General features: G+C 47.8%; 13 non-coding genes and 3 pseudogenes across 13 annotated transcripts; all 16 read left to right on the forward strand.

The window, feature by feature from the left end:
• The first annotated feature begins 895 nt into the window (after positions 1-895).
• On the forward strand, positions 896-1,086 carry LOC142273434 (U2 spliceosomal RNA). The gene has a single exon (XR_012737947.1). It is a non-coding gene; the product is annotated as a U2 spliceosomal RNA (small nuclear RNA).
• Positions 1,087-2,473: 1,387 nt separating this feature from the next.
• LOC142273435 (U2 spliceosomal RNA) lies at positions 2,474-2,664 on the forward strand. The gene has a single exon (XR_012737948.1). It is a non-coding gene; the product is annotated as a U2 spliceosomal RNA (small nuclear RNA).
• A 1,387-nt stretch (positions 2,665-4,051) lies between these two features.
• Positions 4,052-4,193, forward strand: LOC142273470 (U2 spliceosomal RNA; annotated as a pseudogene).
• A 697-nt stretch (positions 4,194-4,890) lies between these two features.
• Positions 4,891-5,088, forward strand: LOC142273462 (U2 spliceosomal RNA). The gene has a single exon (XR_012737973.1). It is a non-coding gene; the product is annotated as a U2 spliceosomal RNA (small nuclear RNA).
• A 1,387-nt stretch (positions 5,089-6,475) lies between these two features.
• On the forward strand, positions 6,476-6,666 carry LOC142273436 (U2 spliceosomal RNA). Its single transcript, XR_012737949.1, has one exon. It is a non-coding gene; the product is annotated as a U2 spliceosomal RNA (small nuclear RNA).
• Positions 6,667-8,053: 1,387 nt separating this feature from the next.
• Positions 8,054-8,244, forward strand: LOC142273438 (U2 spliceosomal RNA). The gene has a single exon (XR_012737951.1). It is a non-coding gene; the product is annotated as a U2 spliceosomal RNA (small nuclear RNA).
• Positions 8,245-9,631: 1,387 nt separating this feature from the next.
• On the forward strand, positions 9,632-9,773 carry LOC142273468 (U2 spliceosomal RNA; annotated as a pseudogene).
• Positions 9,774-10,470: 697 nt separating this feature from the next.
• Positions 10,471-10,666, forward strand: LOC142273459 (U2 spliceosomal RNA). The gene has a single exon (XR_012737970.1). It is a non-coding gene; the product is annotated as a U2 spliceosomal RNA (small nuclear RNA).
• A 1,387-nt stretch (positions 10,667-12,053) lies between these two features.
• Positions 12,054-12,244, forward strand: LOC142273439 (U2 spliceosomal RNA). Its single transcript, XR_012737952.1, has one exon. It is a non-coding gene; the product is annotated as a U2 spliceosomal RNA (small nuclear RNA).
• A 1,387-nt stretch (positions 12,245-13,631) lies between these two features.
• LOC142273440 (U2 spliceosomal RNA) lies at positions 13,632-13,822 on the forward strand. Its single transcript, XR_012737953.1, has one exon. It is a non-coding gene; the product is annotated as a U2 spliceosomal RNA (small nuclear RNA).
• Positions 13,823-15,209: 1,387 nt separating this feature from the next.
• LOC142273465 (U2 spliceosomal RNA) lies at positions 15,210-15,336 on the forward strand (annotated as a pseudogene).
• A 730-nt stretch (positions 15,337-16,066) lies between these two features.
• On the forward strand, positions 16,067-16,259 carry LOC142273451 (U2 spliceosomal RNA). Its single transcript, XR_012737963.1, has one exon. It is a non-coding gene; the product is annotated as a U2 spliceosomal RNA (small nuclear RNA).
• Positions 16,260-17,646: 1,387 nt separating this feature from the next.
• LOC142273442 (U2 spliceosomal RNA) lies at positions 17,647-17,837 on the forward strand. The gene has a single exon (XR_012737954.1). It is a non-coding gene; the product is annotated as a U2 spliceosomal RNA (small nuclear RNA).
• A 1,387-nt stretch (positions 17,838-19,224) lies between these two features.
• Positions 19,225-19,415, forward strand: LOC142273443 (U2 spliceosomal RNA). Its single transcript, XR_012737955.1, has one exon. It is a non-coding gene; the product is annotated as a U2 spliceosomal RNA (small nuclear RNA).
• A 2,145-nt stretch (positions 19,416-21,560) lies between these two features.
• On the forward strand, positions 21,561-21,753 carry LOC142273450 (U2 spliceosomal RNA). The gene has a single exon (XR_012737962.1). It is a non-coding gene; the product is annotated as a U2 spliceosomal RNA (small nuclear RNA).
• A 2,226-nt stretch (positions 21,754-23,979) lies between these two features.
• LOC142273453 (U2 spliceosomal RNA) lies at positions 23,980-24,176 on the forward strand. Its single transcript, XR_012737964.1, has one exon. It is a non-coding gene; the product is annotated as a U2 spliceosomal RNA (small nuclear RNA).
• The last annotated feature ends 42 nt before the right edge of the window (positions 24,177-24,218 follow it).

Genomic DNA, 24,218 nt, shown 5'->3' on the forward strand with positions numbered 1-24,218 from the left:
CATTCTAAAAGAGAGGTCATGATAGACATTGAGCTTCTGAGCTCAATTGGGGACAGTCATGGGTGATGAATGTTTGCAACCTACTGCGAAGCCTCATACCGCAATATAAGGAACGTCAAATACTAAGAAAGGGCGGCCTATGAAAGAATTACTACTTTCAATAAGTACACTTAAACGGCTAATTGGGAATAGAAAAACTGTAAAAAGCCCTCTGAGAAAGCCCCCCTCTAACCTTTGATAGTAAGCTTTTCTGTAGTCTGCCTGTTGATGTATTTTCCGTTTGAACTGTGCACAACATGAAGAGACGGAACACTGGCGGCTTGTCACAATGCCCCCCGATGACATCACAATAGCGCTGCTGCCTAGAAAACAAGCTGCGCAGAAGAAGTTGTTCTTTGGGTGGGAGGGTGGGCTAGTGGAAGGAGGGGGCAATCTCTTTTTTTCCCGGGTGGTAGGGGGATGACAGGAGAAGGGAAGCGGGTGGTGAGAAAGGTACAGAGGGCAGGGTTTGGGGGCTGGGAAGGAAAGGGAAAAGATTAGGGTTTGGGGATGATGAAAGGGCTTTCTACGGGTAAGGATGGCAAAGGGTGGCAGTGACGGAAAGTCAGGCAACCTGTCCTGTCCGTCTTTTTGTATCGTGAATTGGAAAGACTGCAAGGGGGAGGGGAGTTGCTTGCGCCCTAAAGGAGGAGTTATTCAGATTCATTGCAGTGGGCGGCGGCTGCAAAACGCACCATTCTTCTTGTTTTGGCTCTGCAAAGCAGCCTTTTCAAGGGTTGGCTTGGGTGACAAAATGTCTTGTGTAGGCGTGGGTTTGTCTCCCTCTCGCTCTCTCTCCCTAAGATGTGTCCGGCATAGGCCAGGGTGCCACTCGAGGCCCAAACCAATTCTGGTTATCGCTTCTCGGCCTTTTGGCTAAGATCAAGTGTAGTATCTGTTCTTATCAGTTTAATATCTGATACGTCCCCTATCTGGGGACCATATATTAAATGGATTTTTAGAACAGGGAGATGGAAAAAGAGCTTGCTCTGTCCACTCCACGCATTGACCTGGTATTGCAGTACCTCCAGGAACGGTGCACCCCTTCTTAACCCAGTTTCCAAAAGCAGAACTCAATTCACCTGATTCATATTAGCCCGATTTAATGAATTGGAAGAAAGCATACGTCTTCATATGCACCTCAATTTGGCCCATTCACTTTTCACACTTCCTCCTTTTGTTTTTTATCTTTCACACTTTTGACTTTCTTTATTCATCCAAATAGCAAACTCATCACCACTCAACCTGACCAACTCGGCTATGTCCCCGTGCTGCAGTTCTCTGTCTTATCTAGATCATTTGCAATTGAATGGAATAGATCCCTTTTGGACAAAGTGGATTCACCTGCTGCTGCAGTGACCACAGGTGTGATAACATCTAGAATTGGCATCTGGTGCGATCTCTCCGCTTCCACTCCAAAGAAAGTTACCTGTTTATTCCTATCATGCATTGGTTTTTGGGGTTTTCTTTGAGTAATGATGATCTCTTTAGTAGTCTGTTGGCGCCCTCTCCTGGAGGAATAGTTTGCTTGCTCTTGGACATTCTAAAAGAGAGGTCATGATAGACATTGAGCTTCTGAGCTCAATTGGGGACAGTCATGGGTGATGAATGTTTGCAACCTACTGCGAAGCCTCATACCGCAATATAAGGAACGTCAAATACTAAGAAAGGGCGGCCTATGAAAGAATTACTACTTTCAATAAGTACACTTAAACGGCTAATTGGGAATAGAAAAACTGTAAAAAGCCCTCTGAGAAAGCCCCCCTCTAACCTTTGATAGTAAGCTTTTCTGTAGTCTGCCTGTTGATGTATTTTCCGTTTGAACTGTGCACAACATGAAGAGACGTAACACTGGCGGCTTGTCACAATGCCCCCCGATGACATCACAATAGCGCTGCTGCCTAGAAAACAAGCTGCGCAGAAGAAGTTGTTCTTTGGGTGGGAGGGTGGGCTAGTGGAAGGAGGGGGCAATCTCTTTTTTTCCCGGGTGGTAGGGGGATGACAGGAGAAGGGAAGCGGGTGGTGAGAAAGGTACAGAGGGCAGGGTTTGGGGGCTGGGAAGGAAAGGGAAAAGATTAGGGTTTGGGGATGATGAAAGGGCTTTCTACGGGTAAGGATGGCAAAGGGTGGCAGTGACGGAAAGTCAGGCAACCTGTCCTGTCCGTCTTTTTGTATCGTGAATTGGAAAGACTGCAAGGGGGAGGGGAGTTGCTTGCGCCCTAAAGGAGGAGTTATTCAGATTCATTGCAGTGGGCGGCGGCTGCAAAACGCACCATTCTTCTTGTTTTGGCTCTGCAAAGCAGCCTTTTCAAGGGTTGGCTTGGGTGACAAAATGTCTTGTGTAGGCGTGGGTTTGTCTCCCTCTCGCTCTCTCTCCCTAAGATGTGTCCGGCATAGGCCAGGGTGCCACTCGAGGCCCAAACCAATTCTGGTTATCGCTTCTCGGCCTTTTGGCTAAGATCAAGTGTAGTATCTGTTCTTATCAGTTTAATATCTGATACGTCCCCTATCTGGGGACCATATATTAAATGGATTTTTAGAACAGGGAGATGGAAAAAGAGCTTGCTCTGTCCACTCCACGCATTGACCTGGTATTGCAGTACCTCCAGGAACGGTGCACCCCTTCTTAACCCAGTTTCCAAAAGCAGAACTCAATTCACCTGATTCATATTAGCCCGATTTAATGAATTGGAAGAAAGCATACGTCTTCATATGCACCTCAATTTGGCCCATTCACTTTTCACACTTCCTCCTTTTGTTTTTTATCTTTCACACTTTTGACTTTCTTTATTCATCCAAATAGCAAACTCATCACCACTCAACCTGACCAACTCGGCTATGTCCCCGTGCTGCAGTTCTCTGTCTTATCTAGATCATTTGCAATTGAATGGAATAGATCCCTTTTGGACAAAGTGGATTCACCTGCTGCTGCAGTGACCACAGGTGTGATAACATCTAGAATTGGCATCTGGTGCGATCTCTCCGCTTCCACTCCAAAGAAAGTTACCTGTTTATTCCTATCATGCATTGGTTTTTGGGGTTTTCTTTGAGTAATGATGATCTCTTTAGTAGTCTGTTGGCGCCCTCTCCTGGAGGAATAGTTTGCTTGCTCTTGGACATTCTAAAAGAGAGGTCATGATAGACATTGAGCTTCTGAGCTCAATTGGGGACAGTCATGGGTGATGAATGTTTGCAACCTACTGCGAAGCCTCATACCGCAATATAAGGAACGTCAAATACTAAGAAAGGGCGGCCTATGAAAGAATTACTACTTTCAATAAGTACACTTAAACGGCTAATTGGGAATAGAAAAACTGTAAAAAGCCCTCTGAGAAAGCCCCCCTCTAACCTTTGATAGTAAGCTTTTCTGTAGTCTGCCTGTTGATGTATTTTCCGTTTGAACTGTGCACAACATGAAGAGACGGAACACTGGCGGCTTGTCACAATGCCCCCCGATGACATCACAATAGCGCTGCTGCCTAGAAAACAAGCTGCGCAGAAGAAGTTGTTCTTTGGGTGGGAGGGTGGGCTAGTGGAAGGAGGGGGCAATCTCTTTTTTTCCCGGGTGGTAGGGGGATGACAGGAGAAGGGAAGCGGGTGGTGAGAAAGGTACAGAGGGCAGGGTTTGGGGGCTGGGAAGGAAAGGGAAAAGATTAGGGTTTGGGGATGATGAAAGGGCTTTCTACGGGTAAGGATGGCAAAGGGTGGCAGTGACGGAAAGTCAGGCAACCTGTCCTGTCCGTCTTTTTGTATCGTGAATTGGAAAGACTGCAAGGGGGAGGGGAGTTGCTTGCGCCCTAAAGGAGGAGTTATTCAGATTCATTGCAGTGGGCGGCGGCTGCAAAACGCACCATTCTTCTTGTTTTGGCTCTGCAAAGCAGCCTTTTCAAGGGTTGGCTTGGGTGACAAAATGTCTTGTGTAGGCGTGGGTTTGTCTCCCTCTCGCTCTCTCTCCCTAAGATGTGTCCGGCATAGGCCAGGGTGCCACTCGAGGCCCAAACCAATTCTGGTTATCGCTTCTCGGCCTTTTGGCTAAGATCAAGTGTAGTATCATTCGAAAAGGTGGTTTAAGGCTCCGGCCACCTTAGTACAATGATGCAATGCACACTGGAAGGTTGCGCTTGTTAGTACTTTGGGAGGATAGTATATCCATCTAGAGGAAACCATGGCCCTACCAGGATCGAGGCTATTAGACTGAGTAAGTGTGGGGGTTATGGTGCAATGTGCCCCAGGAATGGACACCCTGGAGGGAGTCTGAACTTGCTAGGTTGGGACCCTGGTAAGCCTCAGACTCTGTCGCACGCCGCGCCTTGCCTATTCATACTTTCCAAGCATATTGCCCTATCCCGGCCTTCTGGCTAAGAAGGGAAATTTTTATAATCCCGGTCGGAGGTCCGGTCAGCTTTGGGCTGAGAAACCAACACCCGGTTGGAGGTCCGGGTCAGCTTTGGCTGAGAAACCAACACCCGGTTGGAGGTCCGGTTAGCCTTGGGCTGAGAAACCAACACCCGGTTGGAGGTCCGGTCAGCCTTGGGCTGAGAAACCAACACCCGGTTGGAGGTCCGGTCAGCCTTGGGCTGAGAAACCAACACCGGTTGACGGTCCGGGCAGTCTCGGCTGCGAAACCAACGACTAGTAGCTCCCTACTCCACTTGGGTAAGATGCCTCGGTGGACGCTGGGAGCAACAACAAGGCTCAACCAGGCTTCGGCTTGGGGGAGCACCGAAGATCCCTGACCCTCGCTGTGGCCTTCTGGCTCGGAGGGACGGGGTTGATTTTTGGGGATCCTCTTCTCACGGAGGGGTCCACACGAATCCTAGCCTTTGCACTGTTTTTGGTGTGACTTCGGTCATGCATTTTTGCGGTGCTTTGGAAAGCTTCATTAAATAAAAAAAATCTGTTCTTATCAGTTTAATATCTGATACGTCCCCTATCTGGGGACCATATATTAAATGGATTTTTAGAACAGGGAGATGGAAAAAGAGCTTGCTCTGTCCACTCCACGCATTGACCTGGTATTGCAGTACCTCCAGGAACGGTGCACCCCTTCTTAACCCAGTTTCCAAAAGCAGAACTCAATTCACCTGATTCATATTAGCCCGATTTAATGAATTGGAAGAAAGCATACGTCTTCATATGCACCTCAATTTGGCCCATTCACTTTTCACACTTCCTCCTTTTGTTTTTTATCTTTCACACTTTTGACTTTCTTTATTCATCCAAATAGCAAACTCATCACCACTCAACCTGACCAACTCGGCTATGTCCCCGTGCTGCAGTTCTCTGTCTTATCTAGATCATTTGCAATTGAATGGAATAGATCCCTTTTGGACAAAGTGGATTCACCTGCTGCTGCAGTGACCACAGGTGTGATAACATCTAGAATTGGCATCTGGTGCGATCTCTCCGCTTCCACTCCAAAGAAAGTTACCTGTTTATTCCTATCATGCATTGGTTTTTGGGGTTTTCTTTGAGTAATGATGATCTCTTTAGTAGTCTGTTGGCGCCCTCTCCTGGAGGAATAGTTTGCTTGCTCTTGGACATTCTAAAAGAGAGGTCATGATAGACATTGAGCTTCTGAGCTCAATTGGGGACAGTCATGGGTGATGAATGTTTGCAACCTACTGCGAAGCCTCATACCGCAATATAAGGAACGTCAAATACTAAGAAAGGGCGGCCTATGAAAGAATTACTACTTTCAATAAGTACACTTAAACGGCTAATTGGGAATAGAAAAACTGTAAAAAGCCCTCTGAGAAAGCCCCCCTCTAACCTTTGATAGTAAGCTTTTCTGTAGTCTGCCTGTTGATGTATTTTCCGTTTGAACTGTGCACAACATGAAGAGACGGAACACTGGCGGCTTGTCACAATGCCCCCCGATGACATCACAATAGCGCTGCTGCCTAGAAAACAAGCTGCGCAGAAGAAGTTGTTCTTTGGGTGGGAGGGTGGGCTAGTGGAAGGAGGGGGCAATCTCTTTTTTTCCCGGGTGGTAGGGGGATGACAGGAGAAGGGAAGCGGGTGGTGAGAAAGGTACAGAGGGCAGGGTTTGGGGGCTGGGAAGGAAAGGGAAAAGATTAGGGTTTGGGGATGATGAAAGGGCTTTCTACGGGTAAGGATGGCAAAGGGTGGCAGTGACGGAAAGTCAGGCAACCTGTCCTGTCCGTCTTTTTGTATCGTGAATTGGAAAGACTGCAAGGGGGAGGGGAGTTGCTTGCGCCCTAAAGGAGGAGTTATTCAGATTCATTGCAGTGGGCGGTGGCTGCAAAACGCACCATTCTTCTTGTTTTGGCTCTGCAAAGCAGCCTTTTCAAGGGTTGGCTTGGGTGACAAAATGTCTTGTGTAGGCGTGGGTTTGTCTCCCTCTCGCTCTCTCTCCCTAAGATGTGTCCGGCATAGGCCAGGGTGCCACTCGAGGCCCAAACCAATTCTGGTTATCGCTTCTCGGCCTTTTGGCTAAGATCAAGTGTAGTATCTGTTCTTATCAGTTTAATATCTGATACGTCCCCTATCTGGGGACCATATATTAAATGGATTTTTAGAACAGGGAGATGGAAAAAGAGCTTGCTCTGTCCACTCCACGCATTGACCTGGTATTGCAGTACCTCCAGGAACGGTGCACCCCTTCTTAACCCAGTTTCCAAAAGCAGAACTCAATTCACCTGATTCATATTAGCCCGATTTAATGAATTGGAAGAAAGCATACGTCTTCATATGCACCTCAATTTGGCCCATTCACTTTTCACACTTCCTCCTTTTGTTTTTTATCTTTCACACTTTTGACTTTCTTTATTCATCCAAATAGCAAACTCATCACCACTCAACCTGACCAACTCGGCTATGTCCCCGTGCTGCAGTTCTCTGTCTTATCTAGATCATTTGCAATTGAATGGAATAGATCCCTTTTGGACAAAGTGGATTCACCTGCTGCTGCAGTGACCACAGGTGTGATAACATCTAGAATTGGCATCTGGTGCGATCTCTCCGCTTCCACTCCAAAGAAAGTTACCTGTTTATTCCTATCATGCATTGGTTTTTGGGGTTTTCTTTGAGTAATGATGATCTCTTTAGTAGTCTGTTGGCGCCCTCTCCTGGAGGAATAGTTTGCTTGCTCTTGGACATTCTAAAAGAGAGGTCATGATAGACATTGAGCTTCTGAGCTCAATTGGGGACAGTCATGGGTGATGAATGTTTGCAACCTACTGCGAAGCCTCATACCGCAATATAAGGAACGTCAAATACTAAGAAAGGGCGGCCTATGAAAGAATTACTACTTTCAATAAGTACACTTAAACGGCTAATTGGGAATAGAAAAACTGTAAAAAGCCCTCTGAGAAAGCCCCCCTCTAACCTTTGATAGTAAGCTTTTCTGTAGTCTGCCTGTTGATGTATTTTCCGTTTGAACTGTGCACAACATGAAGAGACGGAACACTGGCGGCTTGTCACAATGCCCCCCGATGACATCACAATAGCGCTGCTGCCTAGAAAACAAGCTGCGCAGAAGAAGTTGTTCTTTGGGTGGGAGGGTGGGCTAGTGGAAGGAGGGGGCAATCTCTTTTTTTCCCGGGTGGTAGGGGGATGACAGGAGAAGGGAAGCGGGTGGTGAGAAAGGTACAGAGGGCAGGGTTTGGGGGCTGGGAAGGAAAGGGAAAAGATTAGGGTTTGGGGATGATGAAAGGGCTTTCTACGGGTAAGGATGGCAAAGGGTGGCAGTGACGGAAAGTCAGGCAACCTGTCCTGTCCGTCTTTTTGTATCGTGAATTGGAAAGACTGCAAGGGGGAGGGGAGTTGCTTGCGCCCTAAAGGAGGAGTTATTCAGATTCATTGCAGTGGGCGGCGGCTGCAAAACGCACCATTCTTCTTGTTTTGGCTCTGCAAAGCAGCCTTTTCAAGGGTTGGCTTGGGTGACAAAATGTCTTGTGTAGGCGTGGGTTTGTCTCCCTCTCGCTCTCTCTCCCTAAGATGTGTCCGGCATAGGCCAGGGTGCCACTCGAGGCCCAAACCAATTCTGGTTATCGCTTCTCGGCCTTTTGGCTAAGATCAAGTGTAGTATCTGTTCTTATCAGTTTAATATCTGATACGTCCCCTATCTGGGGACCATATATTAAATGGATTTTTAGAACAGGGAGATGGAAAAAGAGCTTGCTCTGTCCACTCCACGCATTGACCTGGTATTGCAGTACCTCCAGGAACGGTGCACCCCTTCTTAACCCAGTTTCCAAAAGCAGAACTCAATTCACCTGATTCATATTAGCCCGATTTAATGAATTGGAAGAAAGCATACGTCTTCATATGCACCTCAATTTGGCCCATTCACTTTTCACACTTCCTCCTTTTGTTTTTTATCTTTCACACTTTTGACTTTCTTTATTCATCCAAATAGCAAACTCATCACCACTCAACCTGACCAACTCGGCTATGTCCCCGTGCTGCAGTTCTCTGTCTTATCTAGATCATTTGCAATTGAATGGAATAGATCCCTTTTGGACAAAGTGGATTCACCTGCTGCTGCAGTGACCACAGGTGTGATAACATCTAGAATTGGCATCTGGTGCGATCTCTCCGCTTCCACTCCAAAGAAAGTTACCTGTTTATTCCTATCATGCATTGGTTTTTGGGGTTTTCTTTGAGTAATGATGATCTCTTTAGTAGTCTGTTGGCGCCCTCTCCTGGAGGAATAGTTTGCTTGCTCTTGGACATTCTAAAAGAGAGGTCATGATAGACATTGAGCTTCTGAGCTCAATTGGGGACAGTCATGGGTGATGAATGTTTGCAACCTACTGCGAAGCCTCATACCGCAATATAAGGAACGTCAAATACTAAGAAAGGGCGGCCTATGAAAGAATTACTACTTTCAATAAGTACACTTAAACGGCTAATTGGGAATAGAAAAACTGTAAAAAGCCCTCTGAGAAAGCCCCCCTCTAACCTTTGATAGTAAGCTTTTCTGTAGTCTGCCTGTTGATGTATTTTCCGTTTGAACTGTGCACAACATGAAGAGACGGAACACTGGCGGCTTGTCACAATGCCCCCCGATGACATCACAATAGCGCTGCTGCCTAGAAAACAAGCTGCGCAGAAGAAGTTGTTCTTTGGGTGGGAGGGTGGGCTAGTGGAAGGAGGGGGCAATCTCTTTTTTTCCCGGGTGGTAGGGGGATGACAGGAGAAGGGAAGCGGGTGGTGAGAAAGGTACAGAGGGCAGGGTTTGGGGGCTGGGAAGGAAAGGGAAAAGATTAGGGTTTGGGGATGATGAAAGGGCTTTCTACGGGTAAGGATGGCAAAGGGTGGCAGTGACGGAAAGTCAGGCAACCTGTCCTGTCCGTCTTTTTGTATCGTGAATTGGAAAGACTGCAAGGGGGAGGGGAGTTGCTTGCGCCCTAAAGGAGGAGTTATTCAGATTCATTGCAGTGGGCGGCGGCTGCAAAACGCACCATTCTTCTTGTTTTGGCTCTGCAAAGCAGCCTTTTCAAGGGTTGGCTTGGGTGACAAAATGTCTTGTGTAGGCGTGGGTTTGTCTCCCTCTCGCTCTCTCTCCCTAAGATGTGTCCGGCATAGGCCAGGGTGCCACTCGAGGCCCAAACCAATTCTGGTTATCGCTTCTCGGCCTTTTGGCTAAGATCAAGTGTAGTATCGTTCGAAAAGGTGGTTTAAGGCTCCGGCCACCTTAGTACAATGATGCAATGCACACTGGAAGGTTGCGCTTGTTAGTACTTTGGGAGGATAGTATATCCATCTAGAGGAAACCATGGCCCTACCAGGATCGAGGCTATTAGACTGAGTAAGTGTGGGGGTTATGGTGCAATGTGCCCCAGGAATGGACACCCTGGAGGGAGTCTGAACTTGCTAGGTTGGGACCCTGGTAAGCCTCAGACTCTGTCGCACTCCGCACCTTGCCTATTCATACTTTCCAAGCATATTGCCCTATCCCGGCCTTCTGGCTAAGAAGGGAAATTTTTATAATCCCGGTCGGAGGTCCGGTCAGCTTTGGGCTGAGAAACCAACACCCGGTTGGAGGTCCGGGTCAGCTTTGGCTGAGAAACCAACACCCGGTTGGAGGTCCGGTTAGCCTTGGGCTGAGAAACCAACACCCGGTTGGAGGTCCGGTCAGCCTTGGGCTGAGAAACCAACACCCGGTTGGAGGTCCGGTCAGCCTTGGGCTGAGAAACCAACACCGGTTGACGGTCCGGGCAGTCTCGGCTGCGAAACCAACGACTAGTAGCTCCCTACTCCACTTGGGTAAGATGCCTCGGTGGACGCTGGGAGCAACAACAAGGCTCAACCAGGCTTCGGCTTGGGGGAGCACCGAAGATCCCTGACCCTCGCTGTGGCCTTCTGGCTCGGAGGGACGGGGTTGATTTTTGGGGATCCTCTTCTCACGGAGGGGTCCACACGAATCCTAGCCTTTGCACTGTTTTTGGTGTGACTTCGGTCATGCATTTTTGCGGTGCTTTGGAAAGCTTCATTAAATCAAAAATCTGTTCTTATCAGTTTAATATCTGATACGTCCCCTATCTGGGGACCATATATTAAATGGATTTTTAGAACAGGGAGATGGAAAAAGAGCTTGCTCTGTCCACTCCACGCATTGACCTGGTATTGCAGTACCTCCAGGAACGGTGCACCCCTTCTTAACCCAGTTTCCAAAAGCAGAACTCAATTCACCTGATTCATATTAGCCCGATTTAATGAATTGGAAGAAAGCATACGTCTTCATATGCACCTCAATTTGGCCCATTCACTTTTCACACTTCCTCCTTTTGTTTTTTATCTTTCACACTTTTGACTTTCTTTATTCATCCAAATAGCAAACTCATCACCACTCAACCTGACCAACTCGGCTATGTCCCCGTGCTGCAGTTCTCTGTCTTATCTAGATCATTTGCAATTGAATGGAATAGATCCCTTTTGGACAAAGTGGATTCACCTGCTGCTGCAGTGACCACAGGTGTGATAACATCTAGAATTGGCATCTGGTGCGATCTCTCCGCTTCCACTCCAAAGAAAGTTACCTGTTTATTCCTATCATGCATTGGTTTTTGGGGTTTTCTTTGAGTAATGATGATCTCTTTAGTAGTCTGTTGGCGCCCTCTCCTGGAGGAATAGTTTGCTTGCTCTTGGACATTCTAAAAGAGAGGTCATGATAGACATTGAGCTTCTGAGCTCAATTGGGGACAGTCATGGGTGATGAATGTTTGCAACCTACTGCGAAGCCTCATACCGCAATATAAGGAACGTCAAATACTAAGAAAGGGCGGCCTATGAAAGAATTACTACTTTCAATAAGTACACTTAAACGGCTAATTGGGAATAGAAAAACTGTAAAAAGCCCTCTGAGAAAGCCCCCCTCTAACCTTTGATAGTAAGCTTTTCTGTAGTCTGCCTGTTGATGTATTTTCCGTTTGAACTGTGCACAACATGAAGAGACGGAACACTGGCGGCTTGTCACAATGCCCCCCGATGACATCACAATAGCGCTGCTGCCTAGAAAACAAGCTGCGCAGAAGAAGTTGTTCTTTGGGTGGGAGGGTGGGCTAGTGGAAGGAGGGGGCAATCTCTTTTTTTCCCGGGTGGTAGGGGGATGACAGGAGAAGGGAAGCGGGTGGTGAGAAAGGTACAGAGGGCAGGGTTTGGGGGCTGGGAAGGAAAGGGAAAAGATTAGGGTTTGGGGATGATGAAAGGGCTTTCTACGGGTAAGGATGGCAAAGGGTGGCAGTGACGGAAAGTCAGGCAACCTGTCCTGTCCGTCTTTTTGTATCGTGAATTGGAAAGACTGCAAGGGGGAGGGGAGTTGCTTGCGCCCTAAAGGAGGAGTTATTCAGATTCATTGCAGTGGGCGGCGGCTGCAAAACGCACCATTCTTCTTGTTTTGGCTCTGCAAAGCAGCCTTTTCAAGGGTTGGCTTGGGTGACAAAATGTCTTGTGTAGGCGTGGGTTTGTCTCCCTTTCGCTCTCTCTCCCTAAGATGTGTCCGGCATAGGCCAGGGTGCCACTCGAGGCCCAAACCAATTCTGGTTATCGCTTCTCGGCCTTTTGGCTAAGATCAAGTGTAGTATCTGTTCTTATCAGTTTAATATCTGATACGTCCCCTATCTGGGGACCATATATTAAATGGATTTTTAGAACAGGGAGATGGAAAAAGAGCTTGCTCTGTCCACTCCACGCATTGACCTGGTATTGCAGTACCTCCAGGAACGGTGCACCCCTTCTTAACCCAGTTTCCAAAAGCAGAACTCAATTCACCTGATTCATATTAGCCCGATTTAATGAATTGGAAGAAAGCATACGTCTTCATATGCACCTCAATTTGGCCCATTCACTTTTCACACTTCCTCCTTTTGTTTTTTATCTTTCACACTTTTGACTTTCTTTATTCATCCAAATAGCAAACTCATCACCACTCAACCTGACCAACTCGGCTATGTCCCCGTGCTGCAGTTCTCTGTCTTATCTAGATCATTTGCAATTGAATGGAATAGATCCCTTTTGGACAAAGTGGATTCACCTGCTGCTGCAGTGACCACAGGTGTGATAACATCTAGAATTGGCATCTGGTGCGATCTCTCCGCTTCCACTCCAAAGAAAGTTACCTGTTTATTCCTATCATGCATTGGTTTTTGGGGTTTTCTTTGAGTAATGATGATCTCTTTAGTAGTCTGTTGGCGCCCTCTCCTGGAGGAATAGTTTGCTTGCTCTTGGACATTCTAAAAGAGAGGTCATGATAGACATTGAGCTTCTGAGCTCAATTGGGGACAGTCATGGGTGATGAATGTTTGCAACCTACTGCGAAGCCTCATACCGCAATATAAGGAACGTCAAATACTAAGAAAGGGCGGCCTATGAAAGAATTACTACTTTCAATAAGTACACTTAAACGGCTAATTGGGAATAGAAAAACTGTAAAAAGCCCTCTGAGAAAGCCCCCCTCTAACCTTTGATAGTAAGCTTTTCTGTAGTCTGCCTGTTGATGTATTTTCCGTTTGAACTGTGCACAACATGAAGAGACGGAACACTGGCGGCTTGTCACAATGCCCCCCGATGACATCACAATAGCGCTGCTGCCTAGAAAACAAGCTGCGCAGAAGAAGTTGTTCTTTGGGTGGGAGGGTGGGCTAGTGGAAGGAGGGGGCAATCTCTTTTTTTCCCGGGTGGTAGGGGGATGACAGGAGAAGGGAAGCGGGTGGTGAGAAAGGTACAGAGGGCAGGGTTTGGGGGCTGGGAAGGAAAGGGAAAAGATTAGGGTTTGGGGATGATGAAAGGGCTTTCTACGGGTAAGGATGGCAAAGGGTGGCAGTGACGGAAAGTCAGGCAACCTGTCCTGTCCGTCTTTTTGTATCGTGAATTGGAAAGACTGCAAGGGGGAGGGGAGTTGCTTGCGCCCTAAAGGAGGAGTTATTCAGATTCATTGCAGTGGGCGGCGGCTGCAAAACGCACCATTCTTCTTGTTTTGGCTCTGCAAAGCAGCCTTTTCAAGGGTTGGCTTGGGTGACAAAATGTCTTGTGTAGGCGTGGGTTTGTCTCCCTCTCGCTCTCTCTCCCTAAGATGTGTCCGGCATAGGCCAGGGTGCCACTCGAGGCCCAAACCAATTCTGGTTATCGCTTCTCGGCCTTTTGGCTAAGATCAAGTGTAGTATCTGTTCTTATCAGTTTAATATCTGATACGTCCCCTATCTGGGGACCATATATTAAATGGATTTTTAGAACAGGGAGATGGAAAAAGAGCTTGCTCTGTCCACTCCACGCATTGACCTGGTATTGCAGTACCTCCAGGAACGGTGCACCCCTTCTTAACCCAGTTTCCAAAAGCAGAACTCAATTCACCTGATTCATATTAGCCCGATTTAATGAATTGGAAGAAAGCATACGTCTTCATATGCACCTCAATTTGGCCCATTCACTTTTCACACTTCCTCCTTTTGTTTTTTATCTTTCACACTTTTGACTTTCTTTATTCATCCAAATAGCAAACTCATCACCACTCAACCTGACCAACTCGGCTATGTCCCCGTGCTGCAGTTCTCTGTCTTATCTAGATCATTTGCAATTGAATGGAATAGATCCCTTTTGGACAAAGTGGATTCACCTGCTGCTGCAGTGACCACAGGTGTGATAACATCTAGAATTGGCATCTGGTGCGATCTCTCCGCTTCCACTCCAAAGAAAGTTACCTGTTTATTCCTATCATGCATTGGTTTTTGGGGTTTTCTTTGAGTAATGATGATCTCTTTAGTAGTCTGTTGGCGCCCTCTCCTGGAGGAATAGTTTGCTTGCTCTTGGACATTCTAAAAGAGAGGTCATGATAGACATTGAGCTTCTGAGCTCAATTGGGGACAGTCATGGGTGATGAATGTTTGCAACCTACTGCGAAGCCTCATACCGCAATATAAGGAACGTCAAATACTAAGAAAGGGCGGCCTATGAAAGAATTACTACTTTCAATAAGTACACTTAAACGGCTAATTGGGAATAGAAAAACTGTAAAAAGCCCTCTGAGAAAGCCCCCCTCTAACCTTTGATAGTAAGCTTTTCTGTAGTCTGCCTGTTGATGTATTTTCCGTTTGAACTGTGCACAACATGAAGAGACGGAACACTGGCGGCTTGTCACAATGCCCCCCGATGACATCACAATAGCGCTGCTGCCTAGAAAACAAGCTGCGCAGAAGAAGTTGTTCTTTGGGTGGGAGGGTGGGCTAGTGGAAGGAGGGGGCAATCTCTTTTTTTCCCGGGTGGTAGGGGGATGACAGGAGAAGGGAAGCGGGTGGTGAGAAAGGTACAGAGGGCAGGGTTTGGGGGCTGGGAAGGAAAGGGAAAAGATTAGGGTTTGGGGATGATGAAAGGGCTTTCTACGGGTAAGGATGGCAAAGGGTGGCAGTGACGGAAAGTCAGGCAACCTGTCCTGTCCGTCTTTTTGTATCGTGAATTGGAAAGACTGCAAGGGGGAGGGGAGTTGCTTGCGCCCTAAAGGAGGAGTTATTCAGATTCATTGCAGTGGGCGGCGGCTGCAAAACGCACCATTCTTCTTGTTTTGGCTCTGCAAAGCAGCCTTTTCAAGGGTTGGCTTGGGTGACAAAATGTCTTGTGTAGGCGTGGGTTTGTCTCCCTCTCGCTCTCTCTCCCTAAGATGTGTCCGGCATAGGCCAGGGTGCCACTCGAGGCCCAAACCAATTCTGGTTATCGCTTCTCGGCCTTTTGGCTAAGATCAAGTGTAGTATCTGTGAGGCTCGGCAGATGCAATGCACACTGGAAGGTTGCGCTTGCTAGTACTCTGGATGTATAGTATATTCATCTAGAGGAAAACATGGCCCTACCAGGATCGAGGCTATTAGACTGAGTAAGTGTGGGGGCTATGGTGCAATGTTCCCCAGGACTGACGACCCTGGAGTGAGTCTGAGCTTGCTGGCTTGGGACCCCGGCGAGCCTTGGGCTCTGTAGCACACCGTACCTTGCCCTTTCATACTTTCTGAGCATATTGCTCTATCCCGGCCTTCTGGCTAGGAAGGGAAATTTTTATAATCATGGTCGGAGGTCCGTTCAGCTTTGGGCTGAGAAACCAACACCCGATTGGAGGTCCGGGTCAGCTTCGGCTGAGAAACCAACACCCGGTTGGAGGTCCGGGTCAGCTTCGGCTGAGAAACCAACACCCGGTTGGAGGTCCGGGTCAGCTTCGGCTGAGAAACCAACACCCGGTTGGAGGTCCGGGTCAGCTTCGGCTGAGAAACCAACACCCGGTTGGAGGTCCGGTTAGCCTTGGGCTGAGAAACCAACACCGGTTGACGGTCCGGGCAGTTTCGGCTGTGAAACCAACAACTAGTAGCTCTCTACTCCACTTGGGTAAGATGCCTGGGTGGACGCTGGGAGCAACGACAAGGCTCAACCAGGCTTCGGCTTGGGGGAGCACCGAAGATCCCTGACCCTTGCTGTGGCCTTCTGGCTCGGAGGGACGGGGTTGATTTTTGGGGACCCTCTCCTCACGGAAAGGTCCACACGAATCCTAGCCTTTGCACTGTTTTTGGTGTGACTTCGGTCATGCATTTTTTGCGGTGCTTTGGAAAGCTTCATTAAATCAAAAATCTGTTCTTATCAGTTTAATATCTGATACGTCCCCTATCTGGGGACCATATATTAAATGGATTTTTAGAACAGGGAGATGGAAAAAGAGCTTGCTCTGTCCACTCCACGCATTGACCTGGTATTGCAGTACCTCCAGGAACGGTGCACCCCTTCTTAACCCAGTTTCCAAAAGCAGAACTCAATTCACCTGATTCATATTAGCCCGATTTAATGAATTGGAAGAAAGCATACGTCTTCATATGCACCTCAATTTGGCCCATTCACTTTTCACACTTCCTCCTTTTGTTTTTTATCTTTCACACTTTTGACTTTCTTTATTCATCCAAATAGCAAACTCATCACCACTCAACCTGACCAACTCGGCTATGTCCCCGTGCTGCAGTTCTCTGTCTTATCTAGATCATTTGCAATTGAATGGAATAGATCCCTTTTGGACAAAGTGGATTCACCTGCTGCTGCAGTGACCACAGGTGTGATAACATCTAGAATTGGCATCTGGTGCGATCTCTCCGCTTCCACTCCAAAGAAAGTTACCTGTTTATTCCTATCATGCATTGGTTTTTGGGGTTTTCTTTGAGTAATGATGATCTCTTTAGTAGTCTGTTGGCGCCCTCTCCTGGAGGAATAGTTTGCTTGCTCTTGGACATTCTAAAAGAGAGGTCATGATAGACATTGAGCTTCTGAGCTCAATTGGGGACAGTCATGGGTGATGAATGTTTGCAACCTACTGCGAAGCCTCATACCGCAATATAAGGAACGTCAAATACTAAGAAAGGGCGGCCTATGAAAGAATTACTACTTTCAATAAGTACACTTAAACGGCTAATTGGGAATAGAAAAACTGTAAAAAGCCCTCTGAGAAAGCCCCCCTCTAACCTTTGATAGTAAGCTTTTCTGTAGTCTGCCTGTTGATGTATTTTCCGTTTGAACTGTGCACAACATGAAGAGACGGAACACTGGCGGCTTGTCACAATGCCCCCCGATGACATCACAATAGCGCTGCTGCCTAGAAAACAAGCTGCGCAGAAGAAGTTGTTCTTTGGGTGGGAGGGTGGGCTAGTGGAAGGAGGGGGCAATCTCTTTTTTTCCCGGGTGGTAGGGGGATGACAGGAGAAGGGAAGCGGGTGGTGAGAAAGGTACAGAGGGCAGGGTTTGGGGGCTGGGAAGGAAAGGGAAAAGATTAGGGTTTGGGGATGATGAAAGGGCTTTCTACGGGTAAGGATGGCAAAGGGTGGCAGTGACGGAAAGTCAGGCAACCTGTCCTGTCCGTCTTTTTGTATCGTGAATTGGAAAGACTGCAAGGGGGAGGGGAGTTGCTTGCGCCCTAAAGGAGGAGTTATTCAGATTCATTGCAGTGGGCGGCGGCTGCAAAACGCACCATTCTTCTTGTTTTGGCTCTGCAAAGCAGCCTTTTCAAGGGTTGGCTTGGGTGACAAAATGTCTTGTGTAGGCGTGGGTTTGTCTCCCTCTCGCTCTCTCTCCCTAAGATGTGTCCGGCATAGGCCAGGGTGCCACTCGAGGCCCAAACCAATTCTGGTTATCGCTTCTCGGCCTTTTGGCTAAGATCAAGTGTAGTATCTGTTCTTATCAGTTTAATATCTGATACGTCCCCTATCTGGGGACCATATATTAAATGGATTTTTAGAACAGGGAGATGGAAAAAGAGCTTGCTCTGTCCACTCCACGCATTGACCTGGTATTGCAGTACCTCCAGGAACGGTGCACCCCTTCTTAACCCAGTTTCCAAAAGCAGAACTCAATTCACCTGATTCATATTAGCCCGATTTAATGAATTGGAAGAAAGCATACGTCTTCATATGCACCTCAATTTGGCCCATTCACTTTTCACACTTCCTCCTTTTGTTTTTTATCTTTCACACTTTTGACTTTCTTTATTCATCCAAATAGCAAACTCATCACCACTCAACCTGACCAACTCGGCTATGTCCCCGTGCTGCAGTTCTCTGTCTTATCTAGATCATTTGCAATTGAATGGAATAGATCCCTTTTGGACAAAGTGGATTCACCTGCTGCTGCAGTGACCACAGGTGTGATAACATCTAGAATTGGCATCTGGTGCGATCTCTCCGCTTCCACTCCAAAGAAAGTTACCTGTTTATTCCTATCATGCATTGGTTTTTGGGGTTTTCTTTGAGTAATGATGATCTCTTTAGTAGTCTGTTGGCGCCCTCTCCTGGAGGAATAGTTTGCTTGCTCTTGGACATTCTAAAAGAGAGGTCATGATAGACATTGAGCTTCTGAGCTCAATTGGGGACAGTCATGGGTGATGAATGTTTGCAACCTACTGCGAAGCCTCATACCGCAATATAAGGAACGTCAAATACTAAGAAAGGGCGGCCTATGAAAGAATTACTACTTTCAATAAGTACACTTAAACGGCTAATTGGGAATAGAAAAACTGTAAAAAGCCCTCTGAGAAAGCCCCCCTCTAACCTTTGATAGTAAGCTTTTCTGTAGTCTGCCTGTTGATGTATTTTCCGTTTGAACTGTGCACAACATGAAGAGACGGAACACTGGCGGCTTGTCACAATGCCCCCCGATGACATCACAATAGCGCTGCTGCCTAGAAAACAAGCTGCGCAGAAGAAGTTGTTCTTTGGGTGGGAGGGTGGGCTAGTGGAAGGAGGGGGCAATCTCTTTTTTTCCCGGGTGGTAGGGGGATGACAGGAGAAGGGAAGCGGGTGGTGAGAAAGGTACAGAGGGCAGGGTTTGGGGGCTGGGAAGGAAAGGGAAAAGATTAGGGTTTGGGGATGATGAAAGGGCTTTCTACGGGTAAGGATGGCAAAGGGTGGCAGTGACGGAAAGTCAGGCAACCTGTCCTGTCCGTCTTTTTGTATCGTGAATTGGAAAGACTGCAAGGGGGAGGGGAGTTGCTTGCGCCCTAAAGGAGGAGTTATTCAGATTCATTGCAGTGGGCGGCGGCTGCAAAACGCACCATTCTTCTTGTTTTGGCTCTGCAAAGCAGCCTTTTCAAGGGTTGGCTTGGGTGACAAAATGTCTTGTGTAGGCGTGGGTTTGTCTCCCTCTCGCTCTCTCTCCCTAAGATGTGTCCGGCATAGGCCAGGGTGCCACTCGAGGCCCAAACCAATTCTGGTTATCGCTTCTCGGCCTTTTGGCTAAGATCAAGTGTAGTATCTGTTCTTATCAGTTTAATATCTGATACGTCCCCTATCTGGGGACCATATATTAAATGGATTTTTAGAACAGGGAGATGGAAAAAGAGCTTGCTCTGTCCACTCCACGCATTGACCTGGTATTGCAGTACCTCCAGGAACGGTGCACCCCTTCTTAACCCAGTTTCCAAAAGCAGAACTCAATTCACCTGATTCATATTAGCCCGATTTAATGAATTGGAAGAAAGCATACGTCTTCATATGCACCTCAATTTGGCCCATTCACTTTTCACACTTCCTCCTTTTGTTTTTTATCTTTCACACTTTTGACTTTCTTTATTCATCCAAATAGCAAACTCATCACCACTCAACCTGACCAACTCGGCTATGTCCCCGTGCTGCAGTTCTCTGTCTTATCTAGATCATTTGCAATTGAATGGAATAGATCCCTTTTGGACAAAGTGGATTCACCTGCTGCTGCAGTGACCACAGGTGTGATAACATCTAGAATTGGCATCTGGTGCGATCTCTCCGCTTCCACTCCAAAGAAAGTTACCTGTTTATTCCTATCATGCATTGGTTTTTGGGGTTTTCTTTGAGTAATGATGATCTCTTTAGTAGTCTGTTGGCGCCCTCTCCTGGAGGAATAGTTTGCTTGCTCTTGGACATTCTAAAAGAGAGGTCATGATAGACATTGAGCTTCTGAGCTCAATTGGGGACAGTCATGGGTGATGAATGTTTGCAACCTACTGCGAAGCCTCATACCGCAATATAAGGAACGTCAAATACTAAGAAAGGGCGGCCTATGAAAGAATTACTACTTTCAATAAGTACACTTAAACGGCTAATTGGGAATAGAAAAACTGTAAAAAGCCCTCTGAGAAAGCCCCCCTCTAACCTTTGATAGTAAGCTTTTCTGTAGTCTGCCTGTTGATGTATTTTCCGTTTGAACTGTGCACAACATGAAGAGACGGAACACTGGCGGCTTGTCACAATGCCCCCCGATGACATCACAATAGCGCTGCTGCCTAGAAAACAAGCTGCGCAGAAGAAGTTGTTCTTTGGGTGGGAGGGTGGGCTAGTGGAAGGAGGGGGCAATCTCTTTTTTTCCCGGGTGGTAGGGGGATGACAGGAGAAGGGAAGCGGGTGGTGAGAAAGGTACAGAGGGCAGGGTTTGGGGGCTGGGAAGGAAAGGGAAAAGATTAGGGTTTGGGGATGATGAAAGGGCTTTCTACGGGTAAGGATGGCAAAGGGTGGCAGTGACGGAAAGTCAGGCAACCTGTCCTGTCCGTCTTTTTGTATCGTGAATTGGAAAGACTGCAAGGGGGAGGGGAGTTGCTTGCGCCCTAAAGGAGGAGTTATTCAGATTCATTGCAGTGGGCGGCGGCTGCAAAACGCACCATTCTTCTTGTTTTGGCTCTGCAAAGCAGCCTTTTCAAGGGTTGGCTTGGGTGACAAAATGTCTTGTGTAGGCGTGGGTTTGTCTCCCTCTCGCTCTCTCCCTAAGATGTGTCCGGCATAGGCCAGGGTGCCACTCGAGGCCCAAACCAATTCTGGTTATCGCTTCTCGGCCTTTTGGCTAAGATCAAGTGTAGTGTTGTTCGAAGAGGTGGTTTAAGCTCCAGGCCACCTTAGTACAATGATACAATGCACACTGGAAGGTTGCGCTTGCTAGTACTCTGGGTGGATAGTATATTCATCTAGAGGAAAACATGGCCCTACCAGGATCGAGGCTATTAGACTGAGTAAGGGTGGGGGGCTATGGTACAACGTGCCCCAGGACTGACGACCCTGGAGTGAGTCTGAGCTTGCTGGCTTGGGACCCCGGCAAGCCTTGGGCTCTGTAGCACACCGTACCTTGCCTTTTCATACTTTTTGAGCATATTACCCTATCCCGGCCTTCTGGCTAGGAAGGGAAATTTTTATAATCCCGGTCGGAGGTCTGGTCAGCTTTGGGCTGAGAAACTAACACCCGGTTGGAGGTCCGGGTCAGCTTCGGCTGAGAAACCAACACCCGGTTGGAGGTCCGGTTAGCCTTGGGCTGAGAAACCAACACCGGTTGACGGTCCGGGCAGTTTCGGCTGCGAAACCAACAACTAGTAGCTCTCTACTCCACTTGGGTAAGATGCCTGGGTGGACGCTGGGAGCAACGACAAGGCTCAACCAGGCTTCGGCTTGGGGGAGCACCGAAGATCCCTGACCCTTGCTGTGGCCTTCTGGCTCGGAGGGACGGGGTTGATTTTTGGGGACCCTCTCCTCACGGTGGGGTCCACACGAATCCTAGCCTTTGCACTGTTTTTGGTGTGACTTCGGTCATGCATTTTTTGTGGTGCTTTGGAAAGCTTCATTAAATCAAAAATCTGTTCTTATCAGTTTAATATCTGATACGTCCCCTATCTGGGGACCATATATTAAATGGATTTTTAGAACAGGGAGATGGAAAAAGAGCTTGCTCTGTCCACTCCACGCATTGACCTGGTATTGCAGTACCTCCAGGAACGGTGCACCCCTTCTTAACCCAGTTTCCAAAAGCAGAACTCAATTCACCTGATTCATATTAGCCCGATTTAATGAATTGGAAGAAAGCATACGTCTTCATATGCACCTCAATTTGGCCCATTCACTTTTCACACTTCCTCCTTTTGTTTTTTATCTTTCACACTTTTGACTTTCTTTATTCATCCAAATAGCAAACTCATCACCACTCAACCTGACCAACTCGGCTATGTCCCCGTGCTGCAGTTCTCTGTCTTATCTAGATCATTTGCAATTGAATGGAATAGATCCCTTTTGGACAAAGTGGATTCACCTGCTGCTGCAGTGACCACAGGTGTGATAACATCTAGAATTGGCATCTGGTGCGATCTCTCCGCTTCCACTCCAAAGAAAGTTACCTGTTTATTCCTATCATGCATTGGTTTTTGGGGTTTTCTTTGAGTAATGATGATCTCTTTAGTAGTCTGTTGGCGCCCTCTCCTGGAGGAATAGTTTGCTTGCTCTTGGACATTCTAAAAGAGAGGTCATGATAGACATTGAGCTTCTGAGCTCAATTGGGGACAGTCATGGGTGATGAATGTTTGCAACCTACTGCGAAGCCTCATACCGCAATATAAGGAACGTCAAATACTAAGAAAGGGCGGCCTATGAAAGAATTACTACTTTCAATAAGTACACTTAAACGGCTAATTGGGAATAGAAAAACTGTAAAAAGCCCTCTGAGAAAGCCCCCCTCTAACCTTTGATAGTAAGCTTTTCTGTAGTCTGCCTGTTGATGTATTTTCCGTTTGAACTGTGCACAACATGAAGAGACGGAACACTGGCGGCTTGTCACAATGCCCCCCGATGACATCACAATAGCGCTGCTGCCTAGAAAACAAGCTGCGCAGAAGAAGTTGTTCTTTGGGTGGGAGGGTGGGCTAGTGGAAGGAGGGGGCAATCTCTTTTTTTCCCGGGTGGTAGGGGGATGACAGGAGAAGGGAAGCGGGTGGTGAGAAAGGTACAGAGGGCAGGGTTTGGGGGCTGGGAAGGAAAGGGAAAAGATTAGGGTTTGGGGATGATGAAAGGGCTTTCTACGGGTAAGGATGGCAAAGGGTGGCAGTGACGGAAAGTCAGGCAACCTGTCCTGTCCGTCTTTTTGTATCGTGAATTGGAAAGACTGCAAGGGGGAGGGGAGTTGCTTGCGCCCTAAAGGAGGAGTTATTCAGATTCATTGCAGTGGGCGGCGGCTGCAAAACGCACCATTCTTCTTGTTTTGGCTCTGCAAAGCAGCCTTTTCAAGGGTTGGCTTGGGTGACAAAATGTCTTGTGTAGGCGTGGGTTTGTCTCCCTCTCGCTCTCTCTCCCTAAGATGTGTCCGGCATAGGCCAGGGTGCCACTCGAGGCCCAAACCAATTCTGGTTATCGCTTCTCGGCCTTTTGGCTAAGATTAAGTGTAGTATCGTTCGAAAAGGTGGTTTAAGGCTCCGGCCACCTTAGTACAATGATGCAATGCACACTGGAAGGTTGCGCTTGTTAGTACTTTGGGAGGATAGTATATCCATCTAGAGGAAACCATGGCCCTACCAGGATCGAGGCTATTAGACTGAGTAAGTGTGGGGGTTATGGTGCAATGTGCCCCAGGAATGGACACCCTGGAGGGAGTCTGAACTTGCTAGTTTGGGACCCTGGTAAGCCTCAGACTCTGTCGCACGCCGCGCCTTGCCTATTCATACTTTCCAAGCATATTGCCCTATCCCGGCCTTCTGGCTAAGAGGGGAAATTTTTATAATCCCGGTCGGAGGTCCGGTCAGCTTTGGGCTGAGAAACCAACACCCGGTTGGAGGTCCGGGTCAGCTTTGGCTGAGAAACCAACACCCGGTTGGAGGTCCGGTTAGCCTTGGGCTGAGAAACCAACACCCGGTTGGAGGTCCGGTCAGCCTTGGGCTGAGAAACCAACACCCGGTTGGAGGTCCGGTCAGCCTTGGGCTGAGAAACCAACACCGGTTGACGGTCCGGGCAGTCTCGGCTGCGAAACCAACGACTAGTAGCTCCCTACTCCACTTGGGTAAGATGCCTCGGTGGACGCTGGGAGCAACAACAAGGCTCAACCAGGCTTCGGCTTGGGGGAGCACCGAAGATCCCTGACCCTCGCTGTGGCCTTCTGGCTCGGAGGGACGGGGTTGATTTTTGGGGATCCTCTTCTCACGGAGGGGTCCACACGAATCCTAGCCTTTGCACTGTTTTTGGTGTGACTTCGGTCATGCATTTTTGCGGTGCTTTGGAAAGCTTCATTAAATCAAAAAATCTGTTCTTATCAGTTTAATATCTGATACGTCCCCTATCTGGGGACCATATATTAAATGGATTTTTAGAACAGGGAGATGGAAAAAGAGCTTGCTCTGTCCACTCCACGCATTGACCTGGTATTGCAGTACCTCCAGGAACGGTGCACCCCTTCTTAACCCAGTTTCCAAAAGCAGAACTCAATTCACCTGATTC

This window comes from Anomaloglossus baeobatrachus, unplaced genomic scaffold (assembly GCF_048569485.1).
Source record: "Anomaloglossus baeobatrachus isolate aAnoBae1 unplaced genomic scaffold, aAnoBae1.hap1 Scaffold_3630, whole genome shotgun sequence".
NCBI classification, from domain to species: Eukaryota; Metazoa; Chordata; class Amphibia; order Anura; family Aromobatidae; genus Anomaloglossus; species Anomaloglossus baeobatrachus.